This window comes from Gopherus evgoodei, unplaced genomic scaffold, assembly GCF_007399415.2.
Source record: "Gopherus evgoodei ecotype Sinaloan lineage unplaced genomic scaffold, rGopEvg1_v1.p scaffold_209_arrow_ctg1, whole genome shotgun sequence".
In the NCBI taxonomy this organism is placed as follows: Eukaryota; Metazoa; Chordata; order Testudines; family Testudinidae; genus Gopherus; species Gopherus evgoodei.
The window spans coordinates 22,867-37,726 of record NW_022059872.1 but is presented as its reverse complement, the minus strand read 5'-3'; the positions used below and the strand labels follow the sequence as shown (position 1 = coordinate 37,726).

Sequence of the window (14,860 nt, the reverse complement as noted above, 5' to 3'; positions counted from 1 at the left end):
CCAGAGTTTGGCAGAAAGCAGCACATTTATTATACTGACAGCTAAGCTCAAAAGAAGAAGGAGGGGAGTGTCACACTCACACTCGCATACTCACGCTCCCAGGACAGGCACAGCACTGGACACGTCAGGATTCTGCAAGGTAAGTGTCCCACAGCGCAGCTATGGACGGTGCGATGAAGGTAAGTCTTCCTGAGGCACAGTGAAATACAACGCAGAGAACCACTGGCCAGGCGGTCCGGGCAAAGGGCATTCACTGGAGGTACAAGCTTGTGAGTGCTCTCCTGAGCACATGGCCCCTTCTCCTTTTAAGGACCTGCACCTAATGGTCTGCAACTAGAGATGACTTGGCTGCATCTGGTTGGTCACACTCCACCTTGGGCAGTGTCCATGCTCTGGGGGTGTGAGTGCTGCCTAATTAGAGTCCCAGACACCTTGTCTGCCTGGAAGCTCTTCTGCTCTTCAACCAGCCCATTCATCCGTCAAGTAGTCCAGGAGGGAGCGGGAAGGGTAAAGCCACTTCACAGGCATTCAGAGAGGGAGAGGAGACAAAAGTGGGAGCAGGGGAAGTATAACAGACCTTTTGATCATAGAAATCACTGCTGCTCCTACAACAGCAGGGACAGGCCAGCAGGAGCTTGGCTTTTGAACCCCCATGAGAATATAGCATTCTATAGTATTACAACTTTTTTTTATGGAAGGGGCCCCGAAATTGTTTTGCCCCAGGCCCCCTGAATCCTCTGGGCAGCCTTGCCAAGACCATGGGGCTGTCCCCCCACTTCACTCATTCTCCTCCCTCTGAGGCCCCACCTGTGCTCTGCCCTCACTCCCATTTGGCCACTTCCCACCCCTGCTCTTCCTCTTTGGCTGAGGCTGCTGGTCCACCTTTCGCTCACTCCTCTCCTCCCCCAAGGCCTCCTCTCGCCTCTCCACCCTCTACCCCAAGGTCTGCCTGCTGCCCACACCTCTCTGCCCCCTCCCCTGAGAACTGCCCTGCCCACACCTCTCTGCCCCTCCCCTGAGACCTGCCCTGCCCACACCTCTCTGACCCCTCCCCCGAGACTCACCCTGACCACCACTCACACATCTCTGCCCTCTCCCCTGAGACCCACCCTGCCCGTCGTTCACACCTCTCTGCCCCCTCCCCTAAGACTAGCCCTGTCCACCACTTGCACCTCTCTGACCCTCCCCTGAGACCTGTCCTGCCCACTGCTCGTACCTCTCTGACCCCTCCCCTGAGGCTGGCCCTGCCCACCACCCACATCTCTCTGCCTCCTCCCCTGGCCTGACCTGCCCACCGCCCACACCTCTCTGACCCCTCCCCTGAGACCCACCCTGTCCACCTCTTTCTTTGGTCATCTGTTGTTATTCCTTGAAACATCAAGGATGGAATAAAAAGCTGAGTTTACTCCAGGGTGAGGAAAGAAAGGAGCCACCAACCCCCTGGCAAAGCCCTGGGGATATGACGGGAAGGGGACTGTCTGAATGAGCAAGGCAGGAAATGGACAAGCTACAGCAACGTCATTAACCACGAACACACTCTCCTCATGCTCCAGCCAGAAGGGAAAGGAGCAGGAATTCTTGCTGTTCAGCCATGGACACACTTACACAACGGCACAGCAGTGTGTGTGTTGTGGAAACTAGTCTGAGGAAACAACTGGAATTGATCACTCAGTGAGAGCAGAACTAGAGTGCAGTGAGAGCCACATGTCAAGCAAGTAGCTGTGGCCAAGTGGTTAAGGCGATGGGCTAGAAATCCATTGTAGCTTCCCTGCACAGCTTCAAGTCCTGCTAACTACAGAGGAAGTTGTGGTTCTTCAATTTCAATGGAGCTGGGTCTTGTCTCACTTTCATGCTAGGCCTACACTAAAGGGGGATGTGGCTTTAGTTAAAGTGTTTTAATTGAACAGCTGTTGCATGTCCATCCTGTGTCACCAGAGCACATCCATGCTAGCATCTCTTGGATGGCCACATGGTGGTAACTATCCCAGTGTGCAACTGGCTGCAGGGTGCTTTGGGAAGGGTTTGCAATGCCTCACGGGCTGCTACAGCATCACATGATACAGGTTTCTATCCCATTGTTCCGTGGGCATCCTACTAGATTGCCAGCTGCTTTTCAACTGCAATGTGCGTGGTGGGGTAGAGAGCTCGTGTGTGTGGGGAGGAGAGACAGTGTGTGTGTTGCGGAAGAGTGAGTGTGTCGGCACACTGTCTCTAAGTTCAGACAGCTGCTGGAAGCAACCAGTCCTGAGGCAGGGGACAGCCCCGACATCAGCCCCCCTTCTCTCACTGGCTCAGCTCAGCACAGCACAGCACTCTCTGTCACACACACACACATACACGTACACACTGCTGCCTGCTTAGCTCTGTGTCAGGGGTGCTGGAACAGGGGGGTTAGAGGGCCATGGCCCCACCACTCTTTACTGGCTGTTAGGACAAATGATGGAGGGGGGGAAGGGTGCAGTCTTGGGGAAGAGGCGTTCTGTGGGTGTGGCCTCGAGGGGAGAGGTGCTGTGAGTGGGGGTCCTTAAGGAAGGAGTGTCATGGGGGTGCCACAGTTTGGATAACAGTGCCCCCCCCACTGTAAGGAAGCTTCTGCCGCCCCTGCTCTGTGTTCGCAGAGCGGGAGAGAGCAGCATCCATGGCAGTGATTTGCTCCCCGGGGCTCCAGCAGGGGAGCTTGGGAGGTGATTTAAAGGGCCCGGGGCTCCGACCGCAGCAGAGAGCCATGGACCCTTTAAATCACCAGCCTGGGGAAGACAGGCCGGGCTGGCACAGCGTATTGGCTCTTGCCAGTACCCCATACCGTAACATACCGGCTTACTTTCACCTCTGGAAGGTCCTCACGTGGATCAATAACTGGTTAAAAGATAGGAAACAAAGGTTAGGACTAAATGGTCAGTTTTCAGGATGGAAACAGGTATCTAGTGGTGTCTGTACTGGGACCAGGACTAGTCAACATATTAATAAATGATCTGCTGAACAGTGAGGTGACAAAATTTGCAGATGATCCAAAACTACTCGCTTGCTTCCTAGAATGAACGCTCCTTGGGTATGTCTACATCTACAATTTTGCAGCGCTGGTTGTTACAGCTGTATAAGTACAGCTGTATAGGGCCAGCGCTGCAGAGTGGTCACACTTACAGCAACCAGCGCTGCAAGTGGTGTTAGATGTGGCCACACTGCAGCGCTGTTGGGCGGCTTCAAGGGGGGTTAGGGGAACGCGAGAGCAAACCGCGGGGAAGCAGGTCTCCTTCCCCGCGGTTTGTTCTCGCGTTCCCCGAACCCCCGTGCAAGCAGGTCTCCTTCCCAGCGGTTTGCTCCGGTGTTCCCCCAACCCCCCTGCAAGCAGGTCTCCTTCCCAGCGGTTTGCTCCGGTGTTTTTTGAACCCCCGTGCAAGCAGGTCTCCTTCCCAGCGGTTTGCAGGGGGGTTCGGGGAACGCGACAGCACACCGCTGGGAAGGAGACCTGCTTGCACGGGGGTTCGGGGAACACCGGAGCAAACCGCTGGGAAGGAGACCTGCTTGCACGGGGGTTCGGGGAACACCGGAGCAAACCGCTGGGAAGGAGACCTGCTTGCACGGGGGTTCGGGGAACACCGGAGCAAACCGCTGGGAAGGAGACCTGCTTGCACGGGGGTTCGGGGAACACCGGAGCAAACTGCTGGGAAGGAGACCTGCTTGCACGGGGGTTCGGGGAACGCGAGAACAAACCACGGGGAAGGAGACCTGCTTCCCCGCGCTTTGCTCTCGCGTTCCCCGAACCCCCCTGCAAACCGCGGGGAAGGAGACCTGCTTGATTACCAGAGAGGCTTCCTCTGGTTTGCTGGGATACCTGTTTATTCCACGGAGGTCAAGAAAAACGCTGGTGAGTGTTTACACCTGATGACCAGCGCTGGATCACCAGCGCTGGATCCTCTACACCCGAGTTTCAACGGGTGTACGGCCAGCACTGCAAACAGGGAGTTGCAGTGCTGGTGATGCCCTGCAGATGTGTACACCTCCTAAGTTGCAGCGCTATAACTCCCTCACCAGCGCTGCAACTTTGTGGTGTAGACAAGGCCCTTGAGTGGGGTGATCCACAGGGAGTAGCTCAAACCTCCAAAGTGCCTGGCCACGGGCAGGAGATTAGCACAGCAAGGGAGGGGTGTGGCAGTGACATCACAAAAGCCTTTTGCAGGACCTCAGATTATTGGTCAAAGGTGGTGGGGAGGTGATGACCTCACAGAGAGATGCTGACATCAGCCAGGCAGGAGAGGGGCAAGGGGCCAGGGAAACCTCAGAGACCCCTGTGGCTTTGCTTCAGCAAGTCTCCTTCTCCAGGTCTCTCTTTGAGGACTGAGAGAGTATCCGGGTTCACATATGTGAACGCCAGGAGGAACCTCTTTCAAGTTTTCTCCTTCCCTTTGCCTGATTTTACTAGAAAACAGCCATTCCTGTTTAGAAGGTAAGAGCCTCCTCGAGGTTTGAAACTTGTTCAGTCTGAGCCATCTGGTGACAGCTGAATGCTAGGCATGGAAAACACAAGGTTAAGGAAGCAGAATTTTATTCCACCCCTGAGATTTTGTCTCTTAGAATCAATGTGGGCATTAGGGTTTGTCCTTTTTGTTTCACCTTTTCCTCCATCCATCCCTTCCTCCTTTCTCTTTGTCTCTTGCTTTTGTCCTTTCACCTGTTCCCCTCCCAACACCAAGAATAAGGTGTGTGTGTGTGTGTGTGTGTGTGTGTTTGTGTGTGTGTTGCGGGGGAGTGCTCTGTAGCACCCACTCTGGGAGGTCCACCCAAAAATGTGCAGCTGAGATAATGCTCCGGCAGTGATCCCCACCGGTGACTTGGGCCATACTTTGGGCTCTCTGGTGAGAACCCTCAGCCTCCCATCCTCAGTCTCTACCCTGATTGGCTGAGCAGGGGGTTATTGACAAGGAGGAGACTCAGGTCCTTGTTCTTCTCTTTTATGACCAAGTAAATAAGTCATAACCAGTCATATGTTTAAAGAATCTTGCTGCTTCTCTGCATTAATGGTCTCTGAGCAGTTCGTGATTCTCTCTAACATTGCAGTTCTCCTCAGATACTTGCTGAATAATTACTGTGCACTGTTGTTGGTCTTGAGCTCATGTGAGAGCACTTTACTCAGGTCATTCCATGTATGAAATTCAAGATCTGATGGTTAGTTTCAAAATCAGGGCTCTTGAGTCCTTTTCCCTACTCTGCCACTGACTGGCTGTGTGACCTAAGACAAGTCAATTCTCCTTTCTCAGCCTTAGCTTCTCCCTCTTTCAAGTAGGGATAATAATGATCCGGTCTTACCTACCTCAACACACACACTGTCTCTCCCCGCACACAAACAGTCTCCACACTGCAGCTGAAAGGCAGCTGGCAATCTAGTAGGATGCCCGTGGAACAATGGGGTAGAGAAACCTGCATCACTGAAAGTACAGCCATGAAGACACCACACACCAGCCTTTCCTAGCTGGCAAAAATCAAACCTCCACAGAAAGACCCCTATGGTGTCATACCCCAGCTCCCTAAGCCCTCAGCCACAACCACTTAACACAGGGGCCTTTCTACACTCTGGTTCTGTTCTCACTGAAGGGTCATTTCCAATTGTTTGCTCAGACCAGCTTCCCCAGCACACTCACTGCTGTGCAGCTCTGTACATGTGGCCATGGCTGAACAGCAAGAATTCCTGCCCATTTCCCTACTGGCTGGATCATGGTTAGAGTGTGTTTGTGGTTAATGATGTCGCTGTAGATTGTTCATTTCCTGCCTTGGGAATTCAGACAGTCCCTTTCCCAACATATCTCCAGCACATCAGTCCCTGGCTGGGTCTCCTAGGTAGTGGAAAACATCCCTTGTTTGGTGCTGCCAAGGGGAACGTGCAGAGCTGAGATGTCCCTCGGCTTGGCTCAAAGGGGGATGTTAGATGGAATTTATCACACAACGCTCCCTGTCCCCAGAGCCCCATGGGGAGAATCTAGAGAAGGGGGAGTCATTCCTCCCCTGCACTCCCAGAAGAGCTGCTAGGACTCCTTCCTGCCAGCTACTCACCCCTGGATTCCTCCTCAGCTCCTGGGATCTTTCTGCTCCAAAGGCTCCAGAGGCCTGGGGTAGGGAGGGCGTCACTGCACAGTCTGAAACACAAGGGAGGTTTCTGGAATTGAAGGAAGGAGCAGAAAATGGAGAGGAAAGAAACAGAGAGAAAACACCTCATCTCTCTCCTCTCCCCCTCCCAACAAGAAATGTTCTCAAGGACCAGCATTGGGGAAATGGTGCCCTGGGCAAAACTTGTACTTTGGCACTTCCCCACTGCCCCTGGACGATCCCCTCCCCCTTTCCCCCCCAGCTCCTGCACTCCCAACCCTTGCGCATCCTTCACCCATACTCCTGCCCCCTCCTGTACCCTAGCCCCTATGCTGTGTCCCCTTTGCCCTTAACTCCCACACTCCCCTCCTGTGCCACCAGCCAGTGCCCCTCTCCTGTACTCCCTTCACCCCTAAACCCTGCATCCCTTCCTGCACCCACCTGGGGACAGTGACCTGTGTGCATGGAGCAGCTGGCATTGCTGCCCGCTCCTCCCTGGAATGCTGATCCTCCGGGCACCCCTAGGAGCTGCAGGGGCAGGGTGGGGGGCAAGAAGCAACATCATCAGAGTTTCCTGCATCCAGGTCACTTTCCTCAGCCAGGCTGCATAAGGGGAGGGCAGAGAGCAGCAGCTTCTGATGCTCCCCTCACAGCACAGCCCAGGTGAGGAAAGTGACCAGGATGCATGGAGCACATAGTGTTGCTCCTCACTCCCCTCAACCCTCTATGGGGCCATGGAGGAGCACTGGGGCAGGGGAGAGCAGTGAGCACCTTAGCACTGGCACACGCTGCCCTTTGACCCCCTGGAGCCCTGGGCGGCTGCTGGGGTGCCCCACCCCTAAGGTCAGCCAGGCTCCCCAGCACGAACAGCAGAGAACACAGGGTGACTGGCCACACACTGAGCAGTGGTAGCCTGGGCAGCACGTAATGGAGGCTCGGGGGATGGGGCTCAGCCTCTCCAAACCTTTCGTCGCCAAGGGGGCAGTGGGGCCCATGACTAGGGGCTCTGGCCGAATTGGGCCCACCTGGAAAAGTTTCCCCCATGTCAGCCCCAGGGCTGGAGGAGCTCTCACTCCATGCTACAGCCTGAGGGCTGCCGCAGGGACACAGAGCTTCTCTGGTCTCGGGGCCGCAGCGGGGCAGGGGTAAAGGAGTGATAGGGTGGGGCCAGTGGGGGAAGGGGTGGAACAGACGTGACAGTGGATGGGGCAGTGGGTGGAAGGTGTGGAAGGGGGCGGAGCCACAGACAGAAGGGGGGGCATGGTTCCGGTGCTGGGGCCCCCACACTTGTTCTCCCTTTCCCTGGGCTTTGGCATCACTAGTCTCTGCTTAGCAAGTAGAGTTCAGTGGTCCCCAAAATGTGGGGCATGACTCCTAGGGGGACACAGAGGAACATCCATGAGGGCACCTCAGAGCCTAAACCAGCCCCCATGGAGGGCAGAGAGGGAGCACCACTCAGCGCCACTCTGTCCCAGCTCTTCCCCAACCCCATCCTCAGCCTGGGCCTCTGGCTCCCAGCTCTGCCTCAGCCTTGACTCCCTTACCCCTGTCTGCACCCCTCTCTCCAACAAGCAACGGCCCCACTCCCAGCCCCATTTCTCAACTGTGGCTTCCGAGGGCCCACAGCCATGGATAAGAGGGCACAGTGTGAAATGTTTGGGGACCATTGGTTTAGGGTTCTCAATCACTTCTATGCAGTCCAATAAAAGCTATTCCTCACCCCCCCACCCCTCTGTCAGGACGGACTAGGTATGTTCTAGTGCACTTCACTCATGCAGAAAGAATAATAACATTTCAATCCACTCAATCCTAAAGCGATTTGTAACCCACTACCAGCCAAAACTGGTTGTTTTGGGAAAGCGGCCCCATCATGCTGCATACCTAGGCAGAGCAGTGGTGTCTATGCAAACTCGGTCTGTTCCTGAAGTCTTTCCCCCAGCTCCTCACTAGATGTGAGGGGGAAGCTAGCTCATTCAGCCCCTGATTTTGCTTAGTATTTAAAAATCTTAGTATCCCTATCTGTTCCGGCCTTAGATTTCTCCTCCTGTCCCTTTCCTAACAGCTGAGATCAAGTGGCTGAGTGGTTAAGGTAATGGGCTGCTAATCTATTGTGCTCTGGACGCATGGATTTGAATCCCATCCTCATTGGATGCATTTAGTCTTCACCCCTCCTTTATAGACAACCGTCTCCTCCTTTGGTACAATGACAGATCAAACAATGTTGCTTCCTGCAAACAAAAACCAGCTCAGAAACCCCCTTGCTTTAAATAAAATGTCTAAATCCCAGATTTCTTAAAAAAAAGAATTCTCTAGTACTTTTTATCTCAAAAGTTAACAGCCTCGTAATCTCCCCCAAACACCCTGGGACCTCCCCAAATTATTAAAATACCCTCAACCTGAGCAAGGCCAGAGCACTGAACCAGAGCTAGTGTCTAGGCCAAGCTGTTCTGAAGGAGGCAACTCAAACATTTTCTCCCTGCTTCCCTTGGCAAGGTCTGACTGAGAAAACAAAATTCCCCAAACTGAAAATTGTCTGCTGAGAAACCAATACTAGTCTGGTTGGGGACTTTGGTTTAAATGTTTTATTATTATTATCTTCTGATTTATGAATCAGTTTTGTCCTTCAGGTGTGTTTCAGCTGTTGATTTGTGGGGGAGAGAGGCCAAGTCATGATGTTTCTACCCCTCTTTCATAGTTTCTTCCAACTTTCTAAAAAGCTCCTTTGCTATGATGTGAGACAAGCACTGTCCATTGTTGCTGTGTTATCTCAGAGAAGTCTGCATTGAACACGGTTCCTGGGATAGTCCTTGGGAGTGTAGATCCCTTTAATGGGCCAGCAGCGAGTCTGGCTCCTCCATTTTTGCACCTGAAAGGCTGGTGGGGGGCATTTCCCAACCTCATAACATATTTCTGTAGTGCACACAGAGCAAACTTCATAACTTCCCAAACCAATGTGAGCACACAGAATGCAAGAAGACATTAAAGTTCAACAGATGAATAGTTCAAGATTTTTAAAATGATACCTCACCAGGCAGACTTTGTTCAAAACGTATCATCACTATATGAGAGTGGTGAATATGGGGTTTCCAAGTTTCTGCTTTGAGCACATCGATTAAGATGGCAGCATGGCTGGCCTGGGTCATCTGACTTGGGCTCATGGAGCTAGAGCTGAGGGGCTAAAAACTGTGGTGCAGATATTTGTGTTCACACTGAAGCCTGGGTTCAGAAACCCTCACCCCTCCTGGGGTCTCAGAGGTTGGGTTCAAGTCCATATGTCTGCACTGCCATTTTATAGTCTTGCAGTCCCAGCCCCATAACCCTGAGTCAGCTGACCCGGGCTTTGAGACATTGAGGCATAACATTAGGACACATCTACAGTGCAATGAAACATCCAGGGCAGGCCTGGGTTGGAGTAATCAGGGTAATGTGGCTTGGGCTGTAAAGTTGCAGTGTATGTGTCTCGGCTCAGGCTCAGTACTCTGCTCTAGAAGCCCAGAAGGTTGGGAGGGAGTTTAGCAAGTGAAATGGTAAAACCGCAGTGAAGTATTACCCTGGACTCATGGCAGTTCTCCATTGGTCTGTCTGCTTTGGGGCAGGGATAATAACTCTCAGGGGTGCTTTGTTGAGAGGCTTTTGGGGCATCTGCTCTTGGCTGCTGTCAGAAGACAAGATTCAGAGCTAGATGGTCCTTTGGTCTAGCCCAGTGTGGTTTTTCTTATGTTTTAAATTACACTCACAGGCACTGATAATAGAATTACTGAAAATTTGGGAGTTAAGAGCTGGTAGGTCAGTGGTCCAGTCCCCACACAGATGATCCCCTCCCTCTGGGACAGGGGCAGGTCTGAGCTCTCACCCAAATGACTCATTGTGGCTGCCAGAATCTGTGGGCAGCTCATTTAGGTTTACGCCGAGGGTTGAGTCCTGCTTTGTGCACCGTGTGTGAGAATGAAAATCCTAAACCGCCCTTTGAAATAACGAATGCAGCAGGACATGTTATTGTCCCTGCCCCAAAGCAGACAGACCAATGGAGAAATGCCATTGAGTCCAGGGTAATACTTCATTGCGGTTTTACCTTTTTTGGTGGCTAAACTCCCTCCCAACCTTGTGGGGTCCCAGAGCCCAGTATTGAGCCTGAGCTGAAACATCTACACTGCAAATTTACCACCCTACGCCCAAAGCCTCGGGAAACTGAGCTGGCATGGGGCAGCCTTGGGTGTTTCATTGCAGTGTGGACATAGCATAGCATTATGTCTGCACTATCATAAACACACTCAAGTCACTATTCTCAAACCCTGGGTCAGTTGATTCAGGCTTGTGGGGCTTGTGCTGCAGGGTTATAAAATTACAGTGTAGACACTTGGGCTTGAGTCCAGCCTCCAAGACCCCATGAGGGGTGAGGGTCTCTGAGCCTGGGCTCCAGTCTGATCCCAAATGTCTACACTGCAGTTTTTAGCCTCACAACCTGAACCCCTGGAGTCCAAGTCAGACAATCCAGGCCAGCCAGGCCACAGGGCTTTTATCACAGTACAGATGCCCTCTCAGGGTAAGTTTACATTGCAATGTAAGCCCAGGGTTAGCAGAAGTCATGTCAGCAGTCCCAACGCATAAACATAAACCACAAAGGAAAGACCCACCCCCAAATAAGCTGGGCTCTGTCCTTTTCCCTACAGTTCGTAATCCAGCAACCAAAAATCCTTTAACATGAGCCATCCCCTCTCTGTACCCCACTCACAGCTGTTGTCCTTAGTCAGTGCAAGCCCAGAGGTGCCTCTGTAAAGGTCACCTGCCATCCTGGGTAGAAAAGGGTGAAAATAAGAAAGCACCATACTCACTATGTTGTCTAGGGACTCACTCATCCCTCCACAGCCACCTTGTCCTAAAGTTGGTATAACACCTAAATTTTAGTATTAGAACCCAAGCCCCAGCCCACTTGACTTTGGAACCCATGTCCCCTGCATAGCAAGTGCTATTGAATTGAGGGTGAGTCCCTCAGTCGGGGTCTGCCAAGTACAGTTGTGCTGCCCTCGGTTCACACAACAAGGATAACAACCCTTTATTTCTCCTGCCCCTATAACATGGAGATTGGGAATCCAACACCAGCCAAAAGTGATCATTTCGGCAAGCAACCCAACATATTTCCAACATATTGTGAAATCCAGATACTGTCTCATACACGAAACTTTGCAAGTAAATCTTCCTGAGGGGGTCTGAAGCACCTGCTGCTGGAGAGAAGGAGGGAGCTGTGGGTTGGGATTGAGGAGCAGCGTGAGGAGGAGGGGCCTGTGGGTTGGGATTGAGGGGGCTGTGGGTAGGGACAGAGGAGAAGGGTGAAGAGGAGTAGGCTCTGGTTGGGAGTGAGGAGCAGTGTGCATAGGAGGGGCTGAGGGTTGTGATTGAGGGGCACTGGGAAAAGAAGGGACATGGGTTTAGGCTGAAGAGCATCATCATTTGGGGATCCAGCAGGAAAGGGGAAGGCAGCAGGTGATTCTAATTCCTTAGGGATATTCTGTGTGTTTGTATGTGTGTGTGTGTGCAGGGAAGGAACATGCTATATGCCCAGAGGCCTTTATTCCTCCAGGCTGCAAGGACAGAGGGGCTGTCAGGAAGTTGCCCCTTCAAACCAACACACAAAAAGGCCCTTCTGAGGAAAGGGAAAATCCTGAAGAGAAAAAGGAACATCAAAGAGGACTCCAGAAAGACAATATAAGATCCTTATGAGTAGTTTATCACCTGACCAGAGACTTTAACCCTGGACCCTCAGATTAAAAGTCACATGCTCTGCCAACTGAGCTAGCCAGGCTCACAAAGGAGAAGAGCAAGTTGGTGCAGAAGAGAAACTAGTGAAGAAAACAAGAGCAGGAAACAATAGGGGAAACCTGCTGCTCTGTGTGGCCTGGTCAACACTACGAGTTCATATCGAATTTAGCAGCATTAAATCGCATTAACCCTGCACCCATCCACAAAACGAAGCCCTTTATATCGATATAAAGGGCTCTTAGTACCAATATCTGTACTCCTCCCCGACGAGGGGAGTAGCGCTGAAATCAGTATTGCCATGTTGGATGAGGGTTAGTGTGGCCGCAATTCGATGGTATTGGCCTTCGGGTGCTATCCCACAGTGCACCATTGTGACCGCTCTAGACAGCAATCTGAACTTGGATGCACTGGCCAGATAGACAGGAAAAGCCCCGCAAACTTTTGAATTTAATTTCCTGTTTGTCCAGCGTGGAGCGCCGATCAGCACAGGTAGCCATGCAATCCCAGAATCAAAAAAGAGCTCCAGCATGGACCGTATGGGAGATACTGAAGCTGATCTCTCTATGGGGAGATGAATCTGCTCTATCAGAACTCCATTTCAAAAGACGAAATGCCAAAACATTTGAAAAAATCTTCAAGGTTATGACAGACAGAGGCCACAGCCGGGACTCAACACAGTGCTGAAACTTAAGGAGCTGAGACAAGCATACCAGAAAGCCAAAGAATGAAATGGACGCTCACAGAGGGAGGGGCGACTGACGACTGTAGTTATCACACAGTTCCCACACTCTCCAAAAACCATTTGAATTCTTGGCTGAGTTCCCAAAGCCTGAAGGGTCAAAAACATTGTTGCGGGTGGTTCAGAGTATATGTTGTTCCGCCCCCCCTCCATGAAAGCAAACGAAAAAAAATTGTTTCTCGCCTTTTTTCAATGTCACTGTATGTCTATTGGATGCTGCTGGCAGACGTGGTGCTGCAGCGCTACACAGCAGCATCCCCTTCCCTTCCATTGCGGAAGGCAGACGGTACAGTAGGACTGGTATCCATCATCGTTGTCCCGTGAGTGCTCCTGGCTGGCCTCGGTGAGGTCGGCCGGGAGTGCCTGAGCAAAAATGGGAATGACTCCCAGGTCATTCTCTTCTTTAAGCTTTGTCTAATGGAGATTCAGTCCTGTCTGGAATATCATATTAGCTGGAGACTGCCCTCCCCTCCCACCTTTGAGCTCTAATTGCAGAGGCAATAAAGTCAGTGTTGTTTCAAATTCCTGCATTCTTTATTACTTCATCACACAAATGGGGGGACAACTGCCACGGTAGCCCAGGAGGGGTGGGGGAGGAGGGAAGCAACAGGTGGGGTTGTTGCAGGGGCACCCCCTAGAATGCCATGCAGCTCATCATTTCTGTGGGATGTCTGGGGCTCTGACCTGGAGCGTTCGTTTGCCTCTCTGGTTCTTTAGTAGGCTTGCCCGATAGTCTAGACAGGACTGACTCTCCCTTTAGAGAAAACTCAAAGAGGGGAATGACCTGGGGTGCCATTTCCATTTTTGTCCATGCACCCCCGGCCGACCTCACCAAGGCTGGCCAGGAGCACCCATGACAGCAGCAGACAGTACAGTGTAACTGGTAACTGTCATTGTCAACTTGCAAAGCAGCAGATGGGACGGTATGGCTGGTAATCATCTTTGCTAACTTGCAAAAGGCAAGGGGATGCTGCTGTGTAGCGCTGCAGTACCACGTCTGTCAGCATCATACAGTGACAGTGAAAAAAGGCTGAACGGGCTCCATGGTTGCCGTGCTATGGCGTCTGCCCAGGCAATCCAGGGAAAAGGGCACAAAATGATTGTCTGCCATTGCTTTCACGGAGGGAGGAGTGAGTGACGACATTACCCAGAATCACCCACGACACTTTTTGCCCCATCAGGCATTGGGATCTCAACCCAGAATTCCAATGGGCGGGGGAGACTGTGGGATCTATGGGATAGCTATGGGATAGCTACCCACAGTGCAACACTCTGGAAATCGACGCTTGCATCTGTACATGGATGCACACCGCTGAATTAATGTGCTTAGTGGGGTAGTGTGCACTCGATTTTATACATTTGTTTTACAAAAACTGGTTTCTGTAAAATAGGAATAATCCCGTAGTGTAGACATACCCTGTGATTAACAAATTTGGTGGCTAATTGAAAGGCTGATGGTTCAAACCCAAGTGAAGATGGAGGTGGTTTTTTTAGTGATGAGAATCCAGTACATTTTAACAGGCTGAAAATCTCCTCAATGTTGGTCTAGCCTGATTAGGCAAGCATAAGCAATACTTTCACCAGGAGCATTGGTGGTATAGTGGTGAGCATAGCTGCCTTCCAAGCAGTTGACCTGGGTTCAATTCTCAGCCAATGCAGTGATGGGATGTTTTCTCTACTGGGAATTAGTTTAAATTTCAATCACATTGTATCAGTTTATCAATGGAATGAGAGAATCAATGTTCTGCAGGTCATTCAACACACAATGGAGGAAGAAGGGGGTGGGACTAGACAACGAGCAGGTGGAGTTATCCTGATATTACAATGTTTGGTTTATTTATTAAAAGAAATTTCCTTTACTTCCCTCCCTCTTTTAGACTCAGAGCCTTTAAGGTCAGAAGGACCAATGTGATCATCTAGTCCGACCTGCTGCACCTTGCAGGCCAAAAGACCCCACCCACCCACTCCTGTAATTGACCCGGGAGGGGAGGCAACTCTGTACTCTGCCCCTACCCCAGGCAGCACATGGACATCCTCTGCTCCTCTCCCCCCATGGGTGTGCAGAGATGTGCCAGCAGCACTGAGGTGGCTCCCTGCCCACTCTACCTCCATCCCTTGGTGCCACTCCCAGAAATGGCCGGCATGTCCCGGCATCCCCTGGGACAAGGGGAGTGTCTCCATTCTCTGCCCCTGCCCTGAGTACCGACTCCACAGTTCCCATTGGCCAGGAACTGCCACCAATGGGAGCTCTGGGGGCAGCGCCTACAGGCAGCAGCACACGGAGAT

General features: G+C 51.9%; 1 non-coding gene across 1 annotated transcript; it reads left to right on the top strand.

Moving 5' to 3' along the window:
* The first annotated feature begins 14,160 nt into the window (after nucleotides 1-14,160).
* TRNAG-UCC lies at nucleotides 14,161-14,232 on the top strand. The gene has a single exon. It is a non-coding gene; the product is annotated as a tRNA-Gly (tRNA).
* Nucleotides 14,233-14,860: the final 628 nt, after the last annotated feature.